This window comes from Desmodus rotundus, chromosome 6, assembly GCF_022682495.2.
Source record: "Desmodus rotundus isolate HL8 chromosome 6, HLdesRot8A.1, whole genome shotgun sequence".
Taxonomy (NCBI): Eukaryota; Metazoa; Chordata; class Mammalia; order Chiroptera; family Phyllostomidae; genus Desmodus; species Desmodus rotundus.
The window spans coordinates 46165704-46189721 of record NC_071392.1 but is presented as its reverse complement, the minus strand read 5'-3'; the positions used below and the strand labels follow the sequence as shown (position 1 = coordinate 46189721).

Here is a 24018-nt window from a genome sequence, read left to right as displayed (position 1 = left end):
GGTGTTTTTTTCTACTTTATCCTCCAGCTCGCTGATCCGATCCTCTGCTTCGTCAAGTCTGCTTTTAATTCCTTCTACTGTGTTCTTCAATTCAGAAATTGTATTCTTCATTTCCTCTTGGCTCTTGTTGATATTTTTTATTTCCTTTTTCATGTTGATATAGTTTGCAGTGAGTTCATTGTAGTTTCCTTGTAGTTTCTGGTAGTTCTCTTTGAGCTCAGAGAGCTCAGTGAGCTTCCTGATGACCATTGCTTTGAACTCAGTATCTCATAGTTGACTTGCCTCTTTTTCGGTTAGTATTCTTTCTGAGACTTCCTCCTTTCCTTTCATTTGGGAATTGTTTCTTTGTCTTCCCATTGTTTGTGAGGCTCTTCTTGTTGGCCTCTGCTTCTTAAATTGCTTTGTTCTGAATCCCTGGGTTTATGATATGAACTTCTATGGTAGAATGCCAATGGGATTCGGTAGTGCTGTCTCCTTACTCTCCTGTGCTCACTGGTCTTGAGCTGACGTTTATGTGTTTAACACGGTCTAACTCTAGTCTTTTCAGCACTCCAGGTTTTGTTGTCGCACCTGTGGGAAAAATAGAAAGGGGGGGAGAAAGAAAAGGAAAAAACACACAAACAAACAAACAAACAAACAACAACAACAAAAAAACCAAAGATGGGAAGGAGGGAAAAAGGAAATAGGAAAGGAGGAAAGGAAGGAAGGAGGGTAGAAGGATTAAAGAAAGATCGGAGGCAAGATAAGAAGGAATTTTAACAAAAATTAAAACATAGAAATAGATAAAAGAAGGCAGGAAGAAGACATAAAAATGGTAAAGGATGGGAGGAAGAAGGAATGAAAGAAAAAAAAAGAGAGAGAGAGGAAGAAGGAGTTCAGGGGGAAAGGAAAAGGAAAAAAAAAAAAAAGGGGGGGGGAAAGAAAAAAAAAATCTTCTGTTGGCTTTAAACCGTTCAGGTTATTTCTGCTGTTGTCCTGTCTGTGCAACGGGAGGGGGTGGTTGAAAGGATTGGTTTCACTTTTCTTCCTTCCTGGGTCACACTCTTCACTGTTTTGTAGGTGTGGTCCCTGGCAGGCAATCAGGCCGTTGATCAGCCAATCCAGCAGCTTTGTTCTTGGGACTCTCGAGTGGCCGCTCCAGCCGCTTTGGCTCCGGACGCGTGTGCGCGCAGCAGGGGAATCCAGCCGCTTCGGGTTTGTGACGTTATTTGGGCTCTGAGAGCGCAGCCCGCCGACCAATCGAGCCGCCCAGGCTAGGGAGGCTGGCGCGCTGCAAGCTGCTGGTTCAGCCGCCTTGGTGTTACGACTCTCGCCAGCCCCTTTGTGCTTGGGAAGTGCGCATCCAGCCGGCCCTATGCTTGGTGAGCGCGCAGCCCGCCGCCGAGCCAGAGGCTCTACGCTTGGGGGCCGATCCAGCCGCCCGGGGCTTGAGACTCTCGGGTGGGCGGGGCCGCCCTGGGACCGAATCTCGCGGTATTCGGTTCTGAGGTTTTGGGTCTGTGGGTGGAGCAGCTAGTCACTGCTCCAAAAGATCTCGGAGGTTTCAGGTGTGGGCGCCCCTCCGGGGTTTCATGTATGGGCCCCGTTCGCTAATCTGCGAGCGCGCGACCGCGCGCAACCGGACCTCAGGTGAGCGCCGGTGCTGCTTATCCCGCGTTCCGCGTTCGCAGTCCAGGGGCGGAGGGGGGAGGGGCGCCAGGGGCCTCGGCCACCACCGAGAGTTCTCTAACTAGCCCCTGAGTGTCTCTATTTTCTTTTTCTTTTTGAGAAATTCCTCCTTTTCAAGCCCCCCTGGTCCAATCAAGCACCTGGCTGCTCACAGCGCAGCCTGGCCCTCTCCCAGGACTCCTGCAGCAGCCCCTGCGCCAGGGCTGGCGCCTCTGCAGCCCTTGTACCGCGCGGTCCCGGTTCCCGGGGACCTTATTGTCCTTGAGCACTCTTCTTACCGTCAGATCTTTCAATGTCCTCTATCTTTGGTCTCTAATCTTCGTATATGCTGGAGTACTGTTGGCTGTTTGCTCTGCTCCTCAGATCAGCTAGGTATTTCCCTGGCGCTGAGGGGAAGTGGATTCCGCTCCCACCTATGTTGCCGCCATCTTCCACGAGACTGCCCTATTATCTCTATCTTGAGCTAACTATTTCATCATAATTTTTGAGCTTACAAAACATAAAGTATAAATATAACTTTATAAATTAACTGTATGTGCAAATTTAGATTTTCTTTATTCATAGGGTACATAAAATTGCAAAAGATAATTTTTTATATATGCAAAGCTATAGTAGTCAACTCACTGAAAATTAACTCTGTAGTTACACTGACAAACACAGATAACAAGAGTATTCCTGGCACTTAGGTGCTCCATGCTCTGTTGGAAAACAGAAAAAAAAAAGCCATAATAAACTAACTAAATTCCCATTGTGAACACTTAAAATATACAATTATTACCACTGAATAATTACATGCAATGATTTATGAAAATAAAGATTGCTTTGACTTTTCCAGTATTTTTTCTTACAAATAATCTAAATATTTGTACAATCTTACAAAAACATACTTTGTCATTGTCTTGAGCTGCTAATTCTTAGCAGTTTGAGAGAAATGAGTACTAATATAAAATTCAAAGTCCAAGTCCTTCTTTTTTAAAAAAAAATCCTCACCAGAAGATATGCTTATTGATTTTAGACAGAATGGAAGGAAAGGAGAGAGAGAGGGAGAGAAAGATCAGTGTGAGTGATAAACATCGATTGGTTGCCTCTCGTATGAGCCCAAACCAGGACCAAACCTGCATCCTAGGCAGGTACCTGACCAGAAATTGAACACATGACCTTTTGGTTTACGGGAGGACACTCTAACCAACTGAGCCACACTGGCAAGGGCTCCATCTTTTTTTATTTTTTATTTTTTGACTCAGGTTTTAGATTATGTTTTTTAAAGTACTTGCCATACATTGTCCAAATTTTAAGATCAGAAACTTTTCAATTACTTGTGAATAAACTAATTTGCACATTATAGACCTGAGATAACTGTTTTGTGACCATCAATTTTCCTCATCACCAAAAACTCATTAAATGCAAAATGCTAATTAATGTGTATTTTTACATCACAAGATTAACTTTTGGTGAACAGGGCTGCCAGAAGTCAATGTTGATACTGGTGATGAAGTGAAAAGTTGCAATCCATACCTCGTTTGTGCACCAAGATTAAATGAAACTATAAGGGAAAAATATTGAGGAGGCTCTGAGGCAAAATCATGGAGGCACAATGACGAGGCCAGCTAATTGATCACAGCTAATAAAACAAGATGGAAGAAGGAGGTTTCATACCTTGTTTCCTTTTCATTCAGCATTCATAGACTATAGACTAGACTAAAGGACTGGGTTTGCAAGTATTTTATACCTTTATAAATGGGCTATGTAGGAATTAAAGAATTGAAGTTAGGCAATTATGCCGCTCATGCCTTTTAGTGAAAGCAGAGGAGCGGCACTTACAGGTTAGGGAGGCAATGTGGTACGGAAGGAAACAAAAATTGATTGAGCTCATTCTATGTGGGGGACTTGGGTCAGGTACTTTGTATACATGACCTCATTGAGTTATCCCAATAATCTTGAACAGAGTTATTATCCTCCATTTTACAGGTAAGGACACTGAGCCTCACAGAGGTTAAATTACTTGTCTACAAGGTACCAATAGATAATAGAGCTGTGATTAGAAGCCAGGCCTGCATGTGGACTCCTGCCCTTTCTTACATTATGGATACGACCTCTTGACACCCTTGACAGCTGCACTTTGTGTCAGGTGAGGATGCAGTAAGTCAAGCAGGAACCAGCAGAGTCCTAGTTCTGAGTGCCCAATGACAATAATTCTTATTTCTCACAGGTGAGGACCAATCTTACAACATATTGTGATTGCCCGCTTTATTCACCACAACTTGACATTGGTGGAGGGTTTCAGGAAGACAAGCAGTGAATCTGTTTAGTGTCTGTTTCTATCTAGAAGGGTAACTTCATTTCTGGCAACTACTTTTTAAAAGGCACTGTTTAAAATTCAGAAGTCACAAAGCGCTTTTAATGCTAAGAATGGCACTTTTGTTGCCAATCTCCACAAGCAAAACAACTTTTTTCTTCCTTTTATTTTCTCTGCCTCTCCCTAGTCTCTAGATTTCTCTGATAGGTGTGGGAGATTCTTTTTTCCTGAGAGTATTCAGAAAAATTCAGAAGATGACACATGTTTCTGAGGTGGGGAAGAGAAATTAAAAAACACAGAAAACAAACTGCCATAGAGTATCCTTCATAAGGTTTTTGTTTGGTGCTTCTCCTTGAATATTTCCATTCAAATGGAAGTTGAAAATGTGAGAACAAAGCCAGAAAGTTGTATGAGCTGAGGGAAGCAGCTGAAGTGTTAAGGAACTGCCCTCCTCTTGTGTCACCAAGAGAATCCAGGCAGACACCTCTGATTATCAAACAAGTGGTCATCCAAGATAGAAAATACTACTAACATTTTATCATTCTTAGGGAAAACAGCCTAGAGTCACTAGCTGGAGAGAGAAGGTGGAGTGTGAAGTCATTGTCATCCCAAGTGATGATGGGAAAGAATCATGGAGAAAAACCCTTTGTCCTCAAACTCAGTTCTGCCCTGATTAAGTTACACATGGATTAGCAAGGTGGACTGAAGAAATTTTCTAAAGAATTATAAATGAATTAAGGCAAATCATCACACTAATACCTAAAAAGACACTGTTAATTCATATGTAAGGAATAATCAATATTTTACTCTTTGCCCTGTTCTCCTAGAGTTATTGAATGCAGCAAGGCCTGATGTGGTTTGTGGGATTCCATTTTGAAGTCTTTATGTGCATGATTCCACTCTAAATTCCTACTTCTGTGCTCTGTAAAGATTTGTTAAATGTATTTAGAATGTCACACCTGAGCTCAATATATGTATCATGCTATGAAAGGAAGAAGCATGAGACAGTATGACACTTTCCATAAGGCCCAACACCACAATGTGCCAATGCAGCTAATTTTGTCTCTCAGGAAAAAAAATAAATTCAGAACTGCAGGTAGGAGCACTGTCTACAGCCTAATGCATTGCTTTGATAGAAGTCCTTACGTGACGCATCATCACAAAAACAAATAAGTAAAGATTCCCTGTCATTGCCTCCATAGAATTCTCTCTTTGACTTCTGAGCTTAATTCTAAGTCCTTGTCCCTCAGGAAAAAATATCCAAACTCAACTGTAATTTTATCCTGAAGAAAAAGAACCTTTTGAAAAATAAGTATAGACATCATCTTAATTTTAATTAGAAAGGCATCTTCGTGAAACTAACTTGATTTGTATTAAAGCTCAGATTCACCAGTGCACACCTGGTTCCAGACAGCAGCAGTAGACCGACGTTTCAGTGTTTCTTCTTAATTGGGTTCTATAATTCTGTCATTAAATTATTCCAGATTTGAATGGTTAAGAAAAATAATGAAAGGGCCTAAATTCTATATGAATTGTCATAATGGAAATCATTTCTTTTCATTCTTCAAAGGGAATCAAACCATTTTCTTATCATTAAATCAATTCACATTAATAGTCAGGGCATTGTGTCAGTATCTCTAACACTGAGATATTGTTCACAATAGTACTATCTATAAAAACAATCACACTAAGTGACTTTTACTTTGAAATCGAGCACTGTACAGTTTTCATACAGTATAGTAATGCTTGTCAAAAAGAGGTTCCAAAATACTCATAAAGGGCTATAGGGAATTAGCTGAATACTGTGGATTGACAGGCTATCAATGAAATAACACATTTTTTATGAAAATGGCTAAATCACTATTTACTTGATGAACTTCAATGTGATGGTTCTGAAGAAGCCATTTTGCTATATTGGCTAAATAATGAGTGTTTACCAAAACTGAGTAATTATAGAGTCATCATATAAAGTACCATCTGTGCCTGCCAAGAAAGGAGATGAACCTGCTACAGGGTGAGACCTTGAAATTTGGCTACAATTATTTGTAACTGTGGAATCACAGACAGAAATGAATAAACTACATACTGAAAAAAAAGTAAAAGAAGGAAAAGAATTTCCCTATCTTTTTCATTATTCAATGCACCTCAAAAGACAAAACAGTCTACCAGTTAAATTTATGATTCCAATGAATTATTTTGCTAAAAAAACCTCAAGGATACCATCTTCCTTTGCAATATTTGTACTATATTAATTATAATGGAAGTTACCCAATTGACTTGAGGAGGAAAATATAACATCAAAGTAAATTTAGTTGAAAATAAGATTTTTTTCATTAAATTGTATTGGAAAGCCTAAAGGTAAATCATATCTCAATTCATGCAACTGAAGATGGATTTCCTATATAGTGGTAAAGAAAAAAATAAAAATACAAGAGAAAAAGAAAAAATTGCCAATATTTGGCCACTTTTGACTTACAACAACCAGTAATTTCATACAGTCCAACATCACATAGTACATGTTCTGAGTACCTACTTTAAAATAAGTGAACATTTTCATTTACTTAAATGGACTGATAGAAAGATGGAAATTTAATTTTTTTTCAAATTTTTTACATTCAATTATTGTTGACATACCATATATTAGTTTCAGGGGTACAACATAGAGGTAAAACATTTATATAACTTATGAGGTGATCATCTCAATAACTCTAATACCCTTCTGATGCCATAGTTACTACAGTATTGTCAAATATGTTCTTTGTGCTGTACTTTACATCCCCACAACTATTTTGTAATTACCAATTTGTACGTCTTAGTCCCTTCACCTTTTTCACCCATTCCCCCTAAAACTCCTCCCATATGGCTACCACCAAAATGTTCTCTGTATCTGTAAATCTGTTCTCTGTTTGACTTACTTCACTTAGCATAATAGTCTTTAGGTCCATCCATGTTGTTGCAGATGGTAAGATTTCATTCTCTTTAAAAGATGAGTCATACTCCATTGTATATACACACCAGTTCTTCTTTACCCATTCATCTATTGATGGATACTTGGTTGCTTCCAATTCTTGGCTATTGTAAATAATGTTGTAATGAACAAATGAGTGGCTATGTCTTTTCCAAATTAGTGTTTTGGGTCTCTTTGGATAAATGCTCAGAAGTGAAATTTCTGGATGCTTCCTTGTCTCTTGGTATAGGTATTTTAAGGTCTATTTTGTCTGGTGTAAGTATTGCTACCACAGCTTTTTTTCTTTTATTTCTACTTTCATGAAATATCGTTTTCTATCCCATTACTTTCAGTCAGTGTGTGTCTTTCAACCTGAAGTGAGTCCCTTGTAGACAGTATATGTAAAGTTCTTATTTTAGTATCCATTTAGCTACACTATGTCTTTTGTTTGGAGTGCTTAATCCACTTACATTTAAAGTAATTGTTGATATATATGTAGTTATTCCCATTCTATTATTCATATTTTTATCTTATTATTATTTTTAAAGAAGTCTCTTCAACATTTCTTGTAATACTGGTTCGGTGATGATAAACTCCTTTAGCTTTTTCTTGTCTAGGAAGCTCTTTTTCTGTCTTTTGATTTTAAGTGATAGCTTTACTGGGTGAAGTGATTTTGGTTGTAGGTTCTTGCTTTTCATCATTTTGAATATTTCTTGCCAATCTCTTCTGGATAAAAATGTTTCTGTTGAGAAATCAGCAGACAGTCTTCTGGGAACACCCTTGTACGTAACTAACTGCTTTTCTATTGTTGATTTTATTATTTTTTTCTTTGTCTTTAACCTTTGGTATTTTAATTATGATGTGTCTTGGTCCTGGGCCTCTTTGTGTTCATCTTGTTTGAGACTCTGCACTTCTTGGGTTTTTATGTCTATTTTCTTCCCCAGGTTAGGGAACTTTCCCTTCATTATTTCTTCAAATAGATTTTCAATCCCTTGTTCTCTCTCTTCTTCTGGTCCCCCTATGATGTAAATGTTGGTACACTTGATGTTGTTCCAGAGGCTCCTTAAACTATCTTCATTTTTGGATCATTTTTTCTTTTCTGATTGGGTGGTTTTTGCTACCTTACCTTCCAAACCTCTGCTTTACCTAATCTGTTGATCCCTCTGATGTAGTCTTCATTTCAGTTATATATCCTTCATTTTTGACTGGTTCTTACGTATGTTTTCTATTTCCATTTTTATTTCCCTATCTCTTCTTTGAAGTTCTCATCAAGATCATTGAGCATCCTTACAACCAGTGCTTTGAACTTTGCATCTGGTAGATTGTTTGTCTCCCTTTTTAGTTCTTTTTCTGGAGTCTTGTGCTGTTCTTTCAATTGAGACATGTTTCTTTGTCTCCTCATTTTGCCTGCTTCCCTGTATTTGTTTCTTATTTGTTTCTACAATTTGTATGATGTAGAGCTGATATATCTCCCAGTCTTGGTAGAGTGGTCTTATGTAGGAGGTGTCCTGTGGTGCTCAGTGGTTCAGTCTCCCTGGTAACCTGAGCCAGGTGCACCACGTATGTTCTTTCTGAGGGTTGTGTGTGTCCTCTTGTTGTACTGAGCCTTGATAACTGTTGACACTTCAAAGAAACTGATTGCCCATCTGACCGATTGATTGTGAGGATTAGCTGTGACTACAGTGAAGGAGCTGTTGGAGGAGCCATTTATATGAAAATGGCATTGTCAGTGGCCTGAGTGGGCCTTCAATTTGGCAAGATCCCAAGCAATCATCAGTGTGAGGCAAATGATGTTAGCCAGGTTGATGAAGACTCACATGTGGTGCCAGCAGGCTGGGTTAGAGGAGGCCTTAACAAAGAAACAATGGCTTCTGCCAGCAATGACTTCTATTTGGGAAACATGTCCCACCATCACTTACCCTAAGGCCAGACAATTCAGTTCCTCTCTCATGTGTCTGGTGCCCTTCTACCTGTTGCCCAGCAGTGGAGCTCAGAGCCAGTGAGTTTGGTAGTGAGTACCTGCATGAGCTCTTTAAAGGGAATGCCTGGGACTCCAGAAGCTCCTGTCTCACTCAATCACAATCTACTGCTTTTCACAGCCAAAATATATAGAGACTTCTCTTTCCAGCACTGGAACTCTGGACTGGGAGCTTGGTTTGATACAGGGATCCCTCACTCCTCAGGCAGGACCTACACAGCTGATATATCTTCCCTTCCCCCTAACTTTTATGTGAGTATGGGACCAGGCTGCTCTGCATCTCCCCGACTCCCACCAGTCTCGATGTAGCTTCTTCTTTATATCCTTAGTTGTAGGATTTCTGTTCAGCTAGACTGCAGGTGGTCCTCAATTATGGTTGTTCTGTAGTTTAGCTGTAATTTTGATGTGGTCATGGGAGGAGGGCAGTACAGCATTTACCCACTCTCTGCCATCTTAACTGGAAGCCAAAGTAATATTTTTAAAGCATTAAAAAAAACACAAATGTTTCAGAGAGAATACAAAATGCCTAAGATATGAACCTTAAAATCTCTATTTAGGTAATACAGAAGCAAAAAAGGCAAGAGGAGTAACAGTCTAGGGTTTCCAGAATAAGGGGCAGTCACTGGTGCTAAGCACTACTGACAGCTAAATAAAACAATAGTAAGAAAATGTCATTGTACCTTGGGATGTAATGTACAGTATGGAGATCATAGTTAATGATACTGTCTTATATATTTGAAAGTTACTAAAAAAGTAGATCTCAAAAGTTCTCATCACAAGAAAAAAATTGAAATGATATATAGTGATGAATGCTAACTAGATTTATTGTGGCTATTATTTTTCATGTATTATATACATGTGTAACAAGTAATTATGTTGTATGTCTGAAACTATAATAATGTTGTATATCAATTACATCTAATTTTAAAAAGAAAAGTAAATACCATTGGATTTGAAGATTTAGAGACCATTGGTAGGCTTGCTTTATAAAGAATCTGACTGGCTTTTTTACTTGTAAGACCAATTAGATAAAAAAATTCTTGAAGGTAGGAAACTTGTAATTCTGTAAATCACTAAGGTTGTTTAATAGTTTGCATTTAAGAACTTTTGGCCAAGATGGAGGCATAGGTAGATATACTTTGCCTCCTCACACAACCAAAAGAAGGGCAACAAAAAATGACGAGAACTGCCAGAAAATCAAGCTGTATGGAAGTCTGACAACCAAGGAGTTAAAGAAGAAACATTCATCCAGACCAGTAGGAGGGGAGGAGACAAGCAGCCAGGGCAGAGAGGACATCTGGCAAGGTGGCAGCTGGAGGACTGGGGTGGGTGAGGTGGTGGCTTGCTCAGGTGAGGCAGTGGTCCCACTTTACATGCAGATAAACTGGGAGGAACAACTGGGGAACAAGACATATGTCACAACCCAGGGTTCCGGGGTGGGGAGATAAAGCCTCAAAACTTCTGATTGAAAACACCTGTGGAGGTTGAGGTAGCAGGAGAAACTCCCAGCCTCACAGGAGAGTTTGTTGGAGAGACCCACAGGGTCCTAGAACATACATAAACCCACCCACCCAGGAATCAGCACCAGAAGGGGCCGATTTACTTCTGGGTAACTGAGGAAGTGACTGAAAGCTGATTAAGAGCTGAGCAAATGGCATTGTTCCCTCTCAGACCCCCCCCCCAAATACAGTGCCACAATGCAGAAAAGTGGGTTACTCTACCCTGGTGAATACCTAAGGCTCCACCCCTTACTACACAACAGAAATGCAGAGACAAAAAATATGCCCAAATGAAAGAACAGATCAAAGCTCCAGGAAAAATACAACTAAGGGATGAAGAGACAACCAACCTATCAGATACATAGTTCAAAACACTGCTAATCAGGATGCTCACAGAAGTAGTTGAGCATGGCTGCAAAATAGAGGGGAAAGTGAAGGCTATGAAAAGTGAATTAAAGGAAAATTCACAGGGAACCACCATTGAAGTGAAGGAAACGGACTCAAATCGATGAGCAGAAGGAAGAAATAAACATTCAAACAGAACATAATGAAGAAACAAGAATTCAAAAAAATGAGGAGGAGCTTGAACCTCTGGGACAACTTTAGATGTTCCAACATCCAAATCATAGGGGTGACAAAAAGAGAAGAGGAAGACCAAGAAATTGAAAATTTATTTTAAAATATAATGAAGGAGAACTTCCCTAATCTGGCAAAGGAAATAGACTTCTAAGAAGTCTGGGAAGCTCAGAGAGTCCCAAAAAAGTTGGACCCAAGGAAACACACACCAAGGCACATCACACTCACATTACCCAAGATTAAAGATAAGGAGAGAATCTTAAAAACAGCATGAGATAAGGAGACAGTTACCTACAAAGGAGTTCCCACAAGACTCTCAGCTGATTTCTCAAAAGAAACCTTGCAAGCAAGAAGAGTCTGGAGAGAAGTATTTGAAGTCATGGAAGGCAAGGGCCTCTACCCAAGATTACTGTATCCAGCAAAGCTATTATTTAGAATGGAAGGGAAGATAAAGTGGTTCCCAGATAGGGTCAAGTTAAAGGAGTTCATCACCACTCAGCCCTTATTATATGAAATGTTAAAGGGACTTATCTAAGAAAAAGAAGATCAAAAATACAAACAGTAAAATGACAACAAACTCACAACCATCAACAACCGAACCTAAAAAAAACAAAGACAAAAAGAACTAAGCAAACAACTAGAACAGGAATAGATTCACAGAAATGGAGATCACATGGAAGGTTATCAGTGGGGAGAAGGATGGCGAATGGGGGAAAAGGTACAGGGAATAAGAAGCATAAATGGTGGATACAAAACAGACAAGGGGAGGTTAAGAATCATATAGGAAATGGAGAACCCAAAGAACTTATATGTATGACCCATGGACATGAACTAAGGTGGGAGACTGATGGTGGGAGAGGGGGTGTGGGGCAAAGGGGAATAAAGGGGAGAAAAAATGGGACAACTCTGATAGCATAATCAATAAAATATATTTTTAAATAGTTTGCATTCATTAGTGTTTTGATTGACCAATTTGTGAAAGCATTGTCTTTTTAAGTTCAGTATTTAGAAAATCAATCCCGAAGACCACCGGGGAGGAAAATTTGTAACTTTTCTTTTGCTCAGATTAAAGTAAGTTATCACTGGTCTTTTAAGAGAAATAACCTAGCTTCTTTCTAGTGTCCACCCCAAAAATACCAGCAAGGTCCCATACTCTGCAGTTTGAGACGCAAGCTCAATGTAATTTGACATTTAATTATATAATACACTAGAAAAGTAGCTGTAGGAAAAGGATACAATGTATTACTGAGTTTCAGTCAAAACCCAAAAGCAAAATAACAACTTCAGATTTCAATATTGCTCTTAACATGAAAGTTGTTCTGTGTTTCTGAAAACTAAAAATATCTTAAAGTTAAGAATTTACTTATCTATTAGTATAAGTTAATCAGAACATGTCATTTTGTAATTGATATTTAAAAAGGTGATAAAATTAGAAAAAAAATGTTAATACTCTGACAGTGCTAAGACCTAGATGTGATATGAATACCAAATATAACTGTGACCTACAAACAGTTCTGTTGAAGACTCTTTCTGCCCAAAAACGTTTAGATAGGGAAAGACTATATACAGCTCTGGATGATCTTTTGATTGACATATCTCCAGTGATTATGTTTTTATCTTTGTTTTTCCACCTGGCCCCTTCCTCTGGTAATACAAGAAGACACTTCAAATGATGGGAGAGCAGAAAATACAAACTAAACTGATTTCCCTTAAGTCGACTTCTACTGAAATTTACTTCTCAAGTCCAAAGAATTTTTTTTCACTTTTGTGATAATTCAATATCTACTGAAACTTACTTCTCCAAAGTCTCCAAAGAATTTTTTTTATTTTTGAAAAAATTCCTAAACTTCTTGAGGAAAATTCATAGAAACTGGCCTGCAAGGCATTTTATCAAATAGTTATCCAGCTTTGTCCAATTACCCTGTATACCTCTGTGAACGCACTGACTAATAAACCTGCCTGATGATAAAAACAGTGTCTTATAACACTGACTTTCATTAGCATTTCCTGCAGAAGATGAAATATCCTGTTTTATGGATCAGGGTCAAGAAGTTCAGATTAAACCAAAGGACAGACAAATGGTTTTGGGTCTCTTCTTGCTTTGCTGCTAGTAAACTGCAGGAAAGATATTAAGAGGAGTGAGATCCAAAAACATTGGTGGAGTATTACAATATGCAAAACACCTTTTCAAAAGACTTATAAAACAATGAAATTGACTGTACCTAGGTTTTATATCTTCAACTTTGCCTAGATATGAATTTCAGTATTATAAAAGAAAAAAGATATCTATATTAAAAAGGAAGAACCAGGCTAGGAGTCTGGATATTTTATGTCACTTCCTTAAAATAAATATAGTAACCAGACAAGGGAGAATTAACTCTAGGGACAGGCACCATTTCTCAAGCCTGTGAGAATGTTAATAGATAAAATGATAAAAGTTTATGGAAAATTTACTGTGTGCCAGGACCTACCTTAAATGGATTATTCATTTATTCTTTACAACAAACCTGTAAGGTAGATTCTCTTATTATCCCAATTTAACAAAGACAAAACAAAATATTAGAAAGATTAAGTAGCTTGCTCAAGGACACACCTTCTAAGAAGGAAAGCTGGAGTTAGACTGAAGAACTCTGATTCCCAAACCAATGCTCTTACTCATTATGTTATACCATTTCCCTGTCCACGAAGCTCGGGAAATTGATTTTTCAATTCTATAAAACACCAACCTGTGTTTTAATAACATAAGTGTTATTAAGTGTTGCCAAGAACAAATAGATACACGAAACCACCACATCTTGGTCAGATGACCAATGGTATTAAAACCAAAAACAACTATCACAAATAAACAAACCAAAAACTGCCTGGGCAACAGAAAATTTAGATCAACTATAGAATGCATTCAAATTAACAAATATCAGAAAGGTTCCCATATCTATGATATTCTTTTAAAAAATTACCAAGCTACCCAAATCAGGTTCCTTGCAGTTACATCCTACTGAGTCATATGTATGATTCAATAAACATGATGACCGCCACTGAGACATAATGGTTTAAAATTACTGAAAAAGAACGATGCTGGGTCAACAGAAGGTATTCTATAACTGAACAGTGGGGGTTCCCAGATAAAATTAAAATTTAAAATTCCTTTGAACATAATCCATATACAACAATTGTCTACAATTACTAAGGAGTAGCTTCTACCACATGCAAAGAGAAATTGTCAATTAAGCTAACACTAGTTCAAGGAATTTCAGAGTAAGCACAACCTAGCACTTGCTTGAATGACACGTATATTATTGTCCTGACAACTCAAAAAACCCAATGCCACTGTTTGCTTTCTACAGGGATGTGCACCTGGCCAGAGTCACCATGTGTGGATTTCCTTAATAAATGAAGTCAGTCTTCAGGCATGTTACAGCTACTCTGCTGGTTAGAAATGGCCCCCGGCTGGTATGTCTCTCCACTGTACTGAACAACACTTGAGAAGGGAAACTCACAAAAGAAATCTATTTTCAGAATATCTATTTAACTGCATGTAAAATTATAGTTTTCCAACCCTGTATAAAATGTCCAAAGATTGTGTTAATTTGCAAACAACACATATTATGTGGTAATGATCAACCTCTGGAGGGATAAATACTGCATTAATCTACATTTTAGTTCAATAAGTTCATCCAGATGCTTAATCTTTTGATTAATTATCTTTTTATCATTATAATTTCTGTTGTGCTCTCTGTATGCTCCTTTACTACTGTTTCAATTCTGAAAAGAAATACACTCATTCTGTTTTTTCTGATCACTGATGGATATCGCTGATCACTTTCACAAACAACCTACAGAAGTGTAGACCAGGAGGAGCACCTACAGTAGGACAGCCTTAATCTAAAATGGAGGTGGGATTCCAGACTCCTTACTTAGACCATGTACCAAGGGGCCAAGAGTCAGAGCTGCTCTGGAATTAACTACATGTCCTTGTTGGTTAAAGGGAAGCACCTGGGGTCAGCCTCCATTCCTTTTGTCTTGAATCATTCTGAAATTTCTCCTGGCACTTCTGAGCCATTTGCCTGATCTATGAATGATAGATCTGGTGAGTAGAGGAGGTCATGCCAAGACATCTAATGGTGCTTATATCCTTCAGTGCTGATAGGCAGTTGCAATATGATTAGGGCTCGTAGAAGAAAACAGACCCTGAAGGCCAAACATCTATGCACTGAAAATAATGGTCATGGACTCCTCCTGTCTCCTCTGACAATTCATTTACATTCACCTGTGCCATTCAGTGTGGATATGATCCTGTATGTGGGGTTGGGGGATGCTAGTATTGAGTGATGCTATTCACTTTGAGGACAGGGTTAGGGCTACATCTTACCTGTTTTGTGCCTGCTTCAGTGGCTACACAGGACCACAAAAATCACCCAAGTTTCTGCCAGCTACCCTGATCTTTGACCTCTTAAGTTACCCTAACCACACGATCTGAAAATGGGGTCTTGACATGATCACCAACTGCCAGGCATAAACTATTGGTACTCTCCAAGATAAACCCAAATCAATGAGGGGATTCAAAGTTCAATCAGCAACCACTAGATCACCTATGACAATCAATCCAAAGGGTCATTCTAAATATTACAAAAATAAAGAATTAGGTTTAAAAATCAAAAGCAGCTATGGTAGGAGTACAGTGAGGTCCCAAGGTAAGGGAGCCCTATTCTTGGTGTGCTAGAGTATAGGAGAGTAAGTAGTAATCTCTGGAAGCCCCAGTGATATACTTTAAAAAATAATCAGCACCCCAAACTCAGCAGTTTGCCAAGGAGACATTTTAAAAAGGTACAATACGTTACTAGAGAAAGCAAGTTTAATAAACACACAATTAAATAATCTAGCTAACATTACTTGGTTAGGTGGGACCCAGACTACGGAATCATCTGGCTGAAGAAATATTCAGAGAATCAGCAACCTAAAAACCCAGATTTTACCCAGTAAGCTACAAATCTAGGTGCCTAGACAGAAATTGCTTCATGAAATGATAATGGTTCACAAAACCTTCGCAATCTAGTCTTTTAGATATTTTTTCTAGATATAGTATATTATTTCCCTTGGGCCCCAAAATTTCTCATTCAATTCAATTCAACATATAATGCTATTCTTTTTATATTTTAAAAAGCAAGAATCCCTGTATCAAAGCTTCATGTCAACACATATATAAGCTGACATGGAGAAGAATTACAATAAGTTAAAATTTTCTGAAAATAATTGAAACAGATAAGGGATTAATATCTAAGATATAAAATATATAAGGAACTCCTACAACTCAAAGCAAAAATGCAAATAATCACACCTGAATAGACATTTCTGCAAAGATGACAATGCAAATGGCCAAAAGATATATGAAAGTATGTTCAATATCACCAATCATCGGGAAAATGCAAATAAAAACCACAATAACATATTCTCTCACACCTGTTAGGATGGCTATTATCCAAAAAACAAAAGATAACAAGTGTTGATGAGGATGTAGAGAAACTGAACCCATTTACACCAAGGGTGTCCAACCTGTAGCCCACAGGCTACATGCAGCCCAGGATGGCTGTGAATGCAGCTCAACACAAAACTGTAAATTTGCTTAAAACATTATGAGATTTTTTTGTGATTACATGTCACAATGCATTTAATGTGTGGTCCAAGACAACTCTTCTTCTTCCAGTGTGGCACAGAGACCAAAAGTTTGGACACCCCTGCACACTGTTAGTAAGAATGGTGCAAAATGGTGCATTCATCATAGAAAACAGTATGGAACTTCCTCAAAAAACTGAAAATAGAACTACCATGTGGTCCATCAATCTTACTCCTGGATAGATATCCAAAAGAACTGAGATTGGGATCTCAAGGAGATATCTGTACTCCCATGTTCATTGAAACATTATATATATATTAGCCAAGATATGGAAACAACGTAAACGTCCATCAACAGATGAATGGTTAAAGAAAATGTGGTATGTACATACAAAGTAATACTATTCAGCCTTACAAAAAGGAAATCCTGGCTCTTTCTGTGCCACTACAATGGTGCACATGAATGTCCTGGCTGGTGCTCTCAAGAGCATCAACAATGCCAAAAATAGAGGCAAATGCCAGGTTCTTATTAGGTTGTTCTCCAAAGTCATCATCTGGTTTCTAACTGTGATAATGAAGCATGAACACATTGGCGAACTTGAAACCATTGAGAATCACAAAGATGGGAAAATTGTTGTGATCCTCATGGGCAGGTTAAACAAGTGTGGAGTGATCAGCCCCCGATTGGATGAGCAACTCAGAGATCTAGAAAAATGGCAGAACAACCTGGCTGTCTTCCTGTCAGTCTGGTTTCATTGCACTGACAACCTCAACAGGCATCTTGGACCATAATGAAACAAGTAAAAAACACACGGGGGGGGGAGGGTGGGTCAGAAACCAGGGATTCTTTTTCTAAAGATGTAGCGCATATGTGCAAGTAAAGTGCCCCAGTGGGAAAAAAAGAAAGGAAATCCTGCCATATGTGGCAATATGGATTAACCTGGAGGACATTATGACAAGTGAAATAAACCAGTCACAGAAGGAGAAATGTTGCATGATTCCACTTATATGAAGTATCTATAAAAGTCAAATGCATAGAATCAAAGAGTGGAAGGATGGTTACTAGGGTGTGGGGAAAGGAGGAAATGGAGGGGTGCTGTTCAATGGGTATAAAGTTTCAGGTGTGCAGCTCAAATAACTTGTACAGATATGTAGCACAACACAGTACAACACAATACAGTAACAGTATTGTACTGTGCACTTAAAAAATTTAAGAGGATAGATCTCATGTTAAGTGCCTTACCACATCCTTAACAAAAGAGGTACAAGGAAACTTTTGGAGGTAATGCATATTTCTGTTATGATGATTATGGTGATGTTTTACTGATGTATACATATGTCTAAAATCATCAAGTTATATACATTAAATACATACAGTTATTTTGTATATCAATTATACCTCCATAAAGCTACTTAAAAACTAAAAAGAACTGAAAAAACCACTCATGACTTAAATCACTAATCAGATATCAGTGTACATAAGTATCCTACAAGTAGAACCTCAGTCTTCCTTAGAATTGATGGTTAATCTGTGTAATCACACAATTCCTTAGAAATAGAATCTCATAATCCATGTCTACAACCAACCAGAAAGTCTCTGTGGTGTTGATCTCTCCTGACATCTGTACCAAGCATTCTAATGCAATTAAGTTTATGCAATTAAAAAGGCTTCCCTTCCCTTCCTCTTTCTTTACCCCTCTTCTCCTCCTGCCATTTCTGTGCTAATTAGTAATACTCTAAAAGAAGCTAGGACAGAAAAAAAAATAATCCAATGAATCGTTCTCGTTAATTTGATGAGTGACTGAAGAGGGGATGCATAAACTGTAGGTTGATTATCATTTGCTTTTGTATGCATATATGTATGTATTAGCTATATGGGAATATAAATTTACTCAGTTTTCTTCCCCTTATTATTAGGCTGTTCCATATAATCGCTGTTTGAGTCCATCAAAATTTCATATGGCCAAACTAATTATTTGATTCCAAGGGAGTCCAACCCGCAGTCCGTGATCTGCGTGCGGCCCAGGATGGCTAAGAATGTGGCCCAACACAAACTCGTAAGTGTACTTAAAACTTTTTTTTTTGCTCATTTTGCTCATTAATTTTTGTTAGTGTTTGTGTATTTAATGTGTGGCCCAAGACAACTCTTCTTCCAGTGTGGCCCAGAGACACCAAAAGTTTGGACACCCCTGATTATGGCTTTGTATCATTCATATATTGACCTTGTATATTATATTCTGAAATGCACTTAATAGTTCTGGTGTGTTTGGTCCTAGGGGTTGAGGTTGTAGTTGCTTCCTTGGAATTTTCTGTGCAATCACGTTATATATAAATAGGGACAGTTTACTTCTTTCTTACCAATTTTTGTTTTACTTCTTTTTCTTGCCTTATCCATTAACTAGAATGTCTACTACTATGTTGAATAAAAATAATGAAAAACAGAAAGGGATTAAGATGTAAAAACTGCCAGTTATAAGTATAGTCAGAGGGGTATAAGTAGAACATTAGGAAAGTAAAAAAATATAATAAAAATGATGACAGTAGATAATCTTGCTTTGCTCCTGATCTCAGGGAGAAAGTATTCAATCTTTCATCAGTATTGCTTTAGTTGTAGATTTTTTGTCAGTTCCTTTTATCAATTAAAAAATTATTTCTATTCCTAATTTAGTCATAATTTTCTTAAAAAATCATAAATGGACATTGAATTTTGTCAAATACTCTTACTGCATCATTAAAGCAATCATATGATATTTAATTTTTAGTCTGTTACTATGGTAAGCTACACTATTTGATTTTTGAATGTTAAACCAACTTTTCATTCCTGGGATAAATCCTAGCTGGTCATGATATATATTTAGTTTATATGTATTGCTGGATCTAATTTGTTCATTTTAAATAGATTTTATGTCTACATTTATGACATTCATTTGTAGTTTTCTGTAATGTCATTGCCTAGCTTTGTTATCAAAAGCTTTTCTGGCCTCATAAAATTAATGAGAAAGTATTTTTTCTCTCTCTGTTTTCTAAAGAAGAGTTTGTATAAGATTATTATTTCTTCCTTAATTATTTGACAGAATTTACCAATGGAACGATCTAGACTTGAAGTTTGCTTTGTGAGAAAAATCTTGTTTAAAAATTTAATATTCTTATAGATATAAGCATATTCATATTTTCTAATTCATCTTTACATGAATTTTGATAAATTGTATTTTAAGAAATTACCCATTTCATTAAAGTTGTTGAGTTTATTAGCAAATTTGTTCATACTGTTTACTCATTTGGTTTGTGGAATCTACAGTGATTTCCCTTTCCTTCCTGATGGTGGTAATTTGCATTTGCTCTCTTTTTTCTTGAACAGCCTTGCAAGAGATTAATAATTTTGTTGATTTTTTCAAATCCCACTTTTGGCTTTGTTAATTTTCCTGTTGTTTGCATCCCAATTCACTGATTTCTGCTTTTAAATTATTATTTCTGTTCTTCTACTTACTTTGGGGTTAATTTGATTATTTTTTTCTACCTTATTAACAAGAACCTTAAAGCATTGATTTGTAAGCCTTTCCTTCATTCTAATATGTTTTTTCCTTTTTTTATTCTTGTTTATTCTATTACAGTTGTCCCAATTTTCCTCCTTTGCCCTCCTCCATTCAGCCCATCCCCCAACTCCCACAGTTCATCCCCCCACTATTGTCCATGTCCATGGGTCATTCATACATGTTCTTTGACCAATCCCTTCTAACATAAGTTCTAGAAGCTATATATTTTTTAAGCACTGCTTTAAAGTCATTCCAAAATTTTGATATATTTTCATTATTTGGTTTAAAATATTTTCTAATTGCCCTTATACATGAATTACACCTCAATAACAAAATCACAAAGAATCGTGATTCTGGAGAGCATTATGCTAAGTGAAATAAGCCAGGCAGTGAAAGACAGATAACATATGATTTCACCTATAAGTGGAACCTAATCAACAAAACAAACAAGCAAGCAAATTATAACCAGAGACATTGAAATTAAGAACAAACTGACAGTAACCAGAGGAGAGTTGGAAGAGAATAATAGGGGGTAAAGAGGGAAGTGTTTTCAGGAACGTGTATAAAGAACACATGGACAAAGCCAAAGGGGGTGGGATTGAGGGTGGGAGGTGGGGATGGCTGGGGTGGGGATGGGATGGTGGTGACGGGATGGTGGGGGAAAATAGAGACAACTGTACTTGAACTACAATAAAAAAAGTGATTTAAAAAAAGAATCATTTCTGTATACTTACAAAAGCAAGATACATCAGACAATCTGTATGCTCACAGTACTTGAATTATTTGATGAAAACAAGGTTTCATGGGAAACCTGTACAAGTGCAATCTATGGTGGAGTAAATTTTAAAATTAGGATTTAAAAAGAAAAGTATACCCAAGGAAGATTACAAAGAAAGCATACATGTGAAATTTATTCACTGCACAGTGAAGCAGATGCCACAAACAAGGGAAGACAAAAGCTCATAGTGTCACAGTGTGGCATCAACGTAGTTCATTTTGTACCAAAATTTTTTTTTAACGTACAAACAGTACTTTTAAGTAAGATTGATGCTAACTATAAAAACTTTTATCTCTGGTATCTCTTGACAAAGTAAAGAACTTAATAAAATTGTCAAACTTAAGGATGGTACACGCTTTTTAACAAAGAACAACTGTTATAAATTTTCTAAACTTCTTTGTAACGACAAGTGGTTAACGGTAAATAGTATGCTACATAGTGGATATTTTTGGAAAAAATATAATCACATATAATCTGTCCCTTCAAAATAAGGGTGTCATTTTTAGTAATGAGATCACAGAGATTTAAAAGATAAACATATGGAAATGTTTAAATGCATGGAATTTTAAGGATAAATATGGAAATGTTTTCATTTTTTCTTCATAAAAATTGTGTCACCTCTAAAAAAATCTCATATCATTTTAAGCCTGTTTAAAAAACTCTTTCAAACAAAGAATCTTAATAGAAACTACTTGATAAAAATGCAACATCATCCTATTAGTTTGCAAGAACAATTTAATGACATGAGCAGAGATAAAAATGCACTAGCTGAATTTCAATAAAAACCTTTGCATAACTAATGAGTGAATAAAAAAAAAACCCTAAGCATCATGATTTAGTAAGTGTAGTCAATGATACCCTTTTTCATACCATTGTACATATTGCTGTGAGGTATATATTTCAGCCATCAGATCAATTAAATGCATGCATTTAAAAAACAAATAAAAAAAGAAATGAGACCTTCAAATTGCTATATCACAAAGTAAGAAACGAAGATTTTAAAAATAAAGAAGCATATTTAATCGCATTGCTGTCCCTGGTGGCAAAACAAAACCTGATGAAGTATACTATCAAAAAGGTTAGAAGTACCTAGTACCTACTGGTTAGGAGTACCAATTGGGTTTGAGTACTGAATGAGCACTAGGATAGATATTTAATCTCTCTGATTATCATTTCCTTTCTCGGAAAAATGCAAATATTAAAAATACATGCCATATAAAATTACTTAAGAATTAAATGAGATTAAAAGGCATATAAAGTGCCTAGCTCAGTGGGTAGCCACTTAATAACTGTATATGATAAGTAACATTATGCAATAAATTGTATTATGTTACTATTATATTAACAACCATAATAACCATGGTATATTGATATTTATTATAACAATATAATATCTTTTATAATAATCATATAATACAACTCACTTATGAAACTTTAATATATTCCAGTAGACTCATTATAAAAGTAAAAAAAAACATGTAAACTAATTTTAATAATATATTTTATTGAAGGTATTTAACCTTATATCTTCAAAATATTATTCTTTTAATATGTGACACTGGTCACATTTCAAGTGATCAGTAGCTACAAGTACCTAAGGGCTACCATATTGGCAGATGAAGGTCTAGAATATAATGAACATGTATAATAGCTATTATTTGAAAATTTTTTATTACTACTATAATGCTCAAAATACCAGACATCCTCACATTAAAATGCAAATCTAAAACATATTACTAAATCAAATATAATAGTATTATCATTGCCATGTCTCTTCTAGAATCTTGGAAATGGTATTATTTTTGTTGTTTGAAAATCATAAGGAATCCTGTTGACCTTATGAAACGGAATCACAGGCCGTGGGGTCAGTGTAAAAATAATCACTTACCTTACAGTTACACAAAACATGAAATGAATGCTGGAGGAAATGTACATTTAGACTTAGAAATTCAATAAAAAAGAGACATTGTTGAGGTGAACTTTCAAAATAGAGAAAAAGAAAGAAACATATTCAATAATCCAAGCAAGAAGCCATTGACTGACAACACTTTTATACTCTAATAAATCCAGAATATGCCCTACCATAAAGAGTACCAGTGTGTATATCTTGGGTGGAGAGGAATGATAAAAATAAGAAAATAAATCTAACCTGCAAGTAAAATTATCCAAGTCTAGTGCCTTTTAAATGAGCATTAAAAGGAATATTATGGCAAATTTGACAATAATGTTAACAAATGGGAAATCTGAAAAAAAAGAATATTATGGAAAAAAGTTAATCCCATTTTTCCCACTCATTTTCATTTTAAAATGTTTACTTTTCCTTTAATGTTGTTGTGCCACCAAATAAGACAGTCACACCTTTAATGAAAAAGACATTTCCCAGATGCAAACAAAACACTTAGTAAGCACTTAACATACTTAATAAATAATTGATAATATATTCATAAATTAATAATTTAGTAACTAAGTAAACACCTAATAAGTCATGTTATTAGTGAATATGTGAAAACTACTGATAGGCTTTTAAAATTATTTGTCTACATAACTGATCAGCAACTGAAATCTGATCTTACAAAATAGCTTTCTGAGCTTAAGGCTATCACAAATGTGATTTATTAGCATTAGCCTCTAATCACCTTCCAAGTCTGTTTGCATAGAAGTCTGACTTACAAAGATTCACATCCTCAATTTATGTTTACATACAGTACAGAACTCTACAAATTCAATCAAGAATTCTCACAGAGTCATAATAAGTATAAATACTCTATCATAAAATGGAACCTGGGACACCAACTGATCTTATACCTAATTTCACTCCTTTTCATAAAAAATAAAATAACTCATTACATACTGAAACCAATTCATTAATGGCAAAATGGTTCTGATACTTTTATGAATCCTCAACCCCTTTCAAAGGTGAAAGCTATACACCCCTTTCCAGAAAAGCTCACATATGCAAAAGCTTTTGCATGCAATTTCCATAATGTCTCCTCTGCTTTGATCGTAGGTTAATCTACCACTGGCATACAAAGATAGGCCACAGGCAAAGATTCCACAGTTCTAGTGGCCAAAAAACTAGTCACACACACATGAAACTGCTTCCCCTTTTTATATTCTAGCCCCACCATACAGG

General features: G+C 36.6%; 1 protein-coding gene and 1 pseudogene across 2 annotated transcripts in view; one reads left to right on the top strand and one right to left on the bottom strand.

The window, feature by feature from the left end:
- The window catches only part of LHFPL3 (LHFPL tetraspan subfamily member 3), a 666875-nt gene that overhangs the window by 538377 nt on the left and 104480 nt on the right, over positions 1–24018 (bottom strand). The window lies entirely within an intron of this gene.
- LOC112302158 (small ribosomal subunit protein uS8-like) lies at positions 17025–17430 on the top strand (annotated as a pseudogene).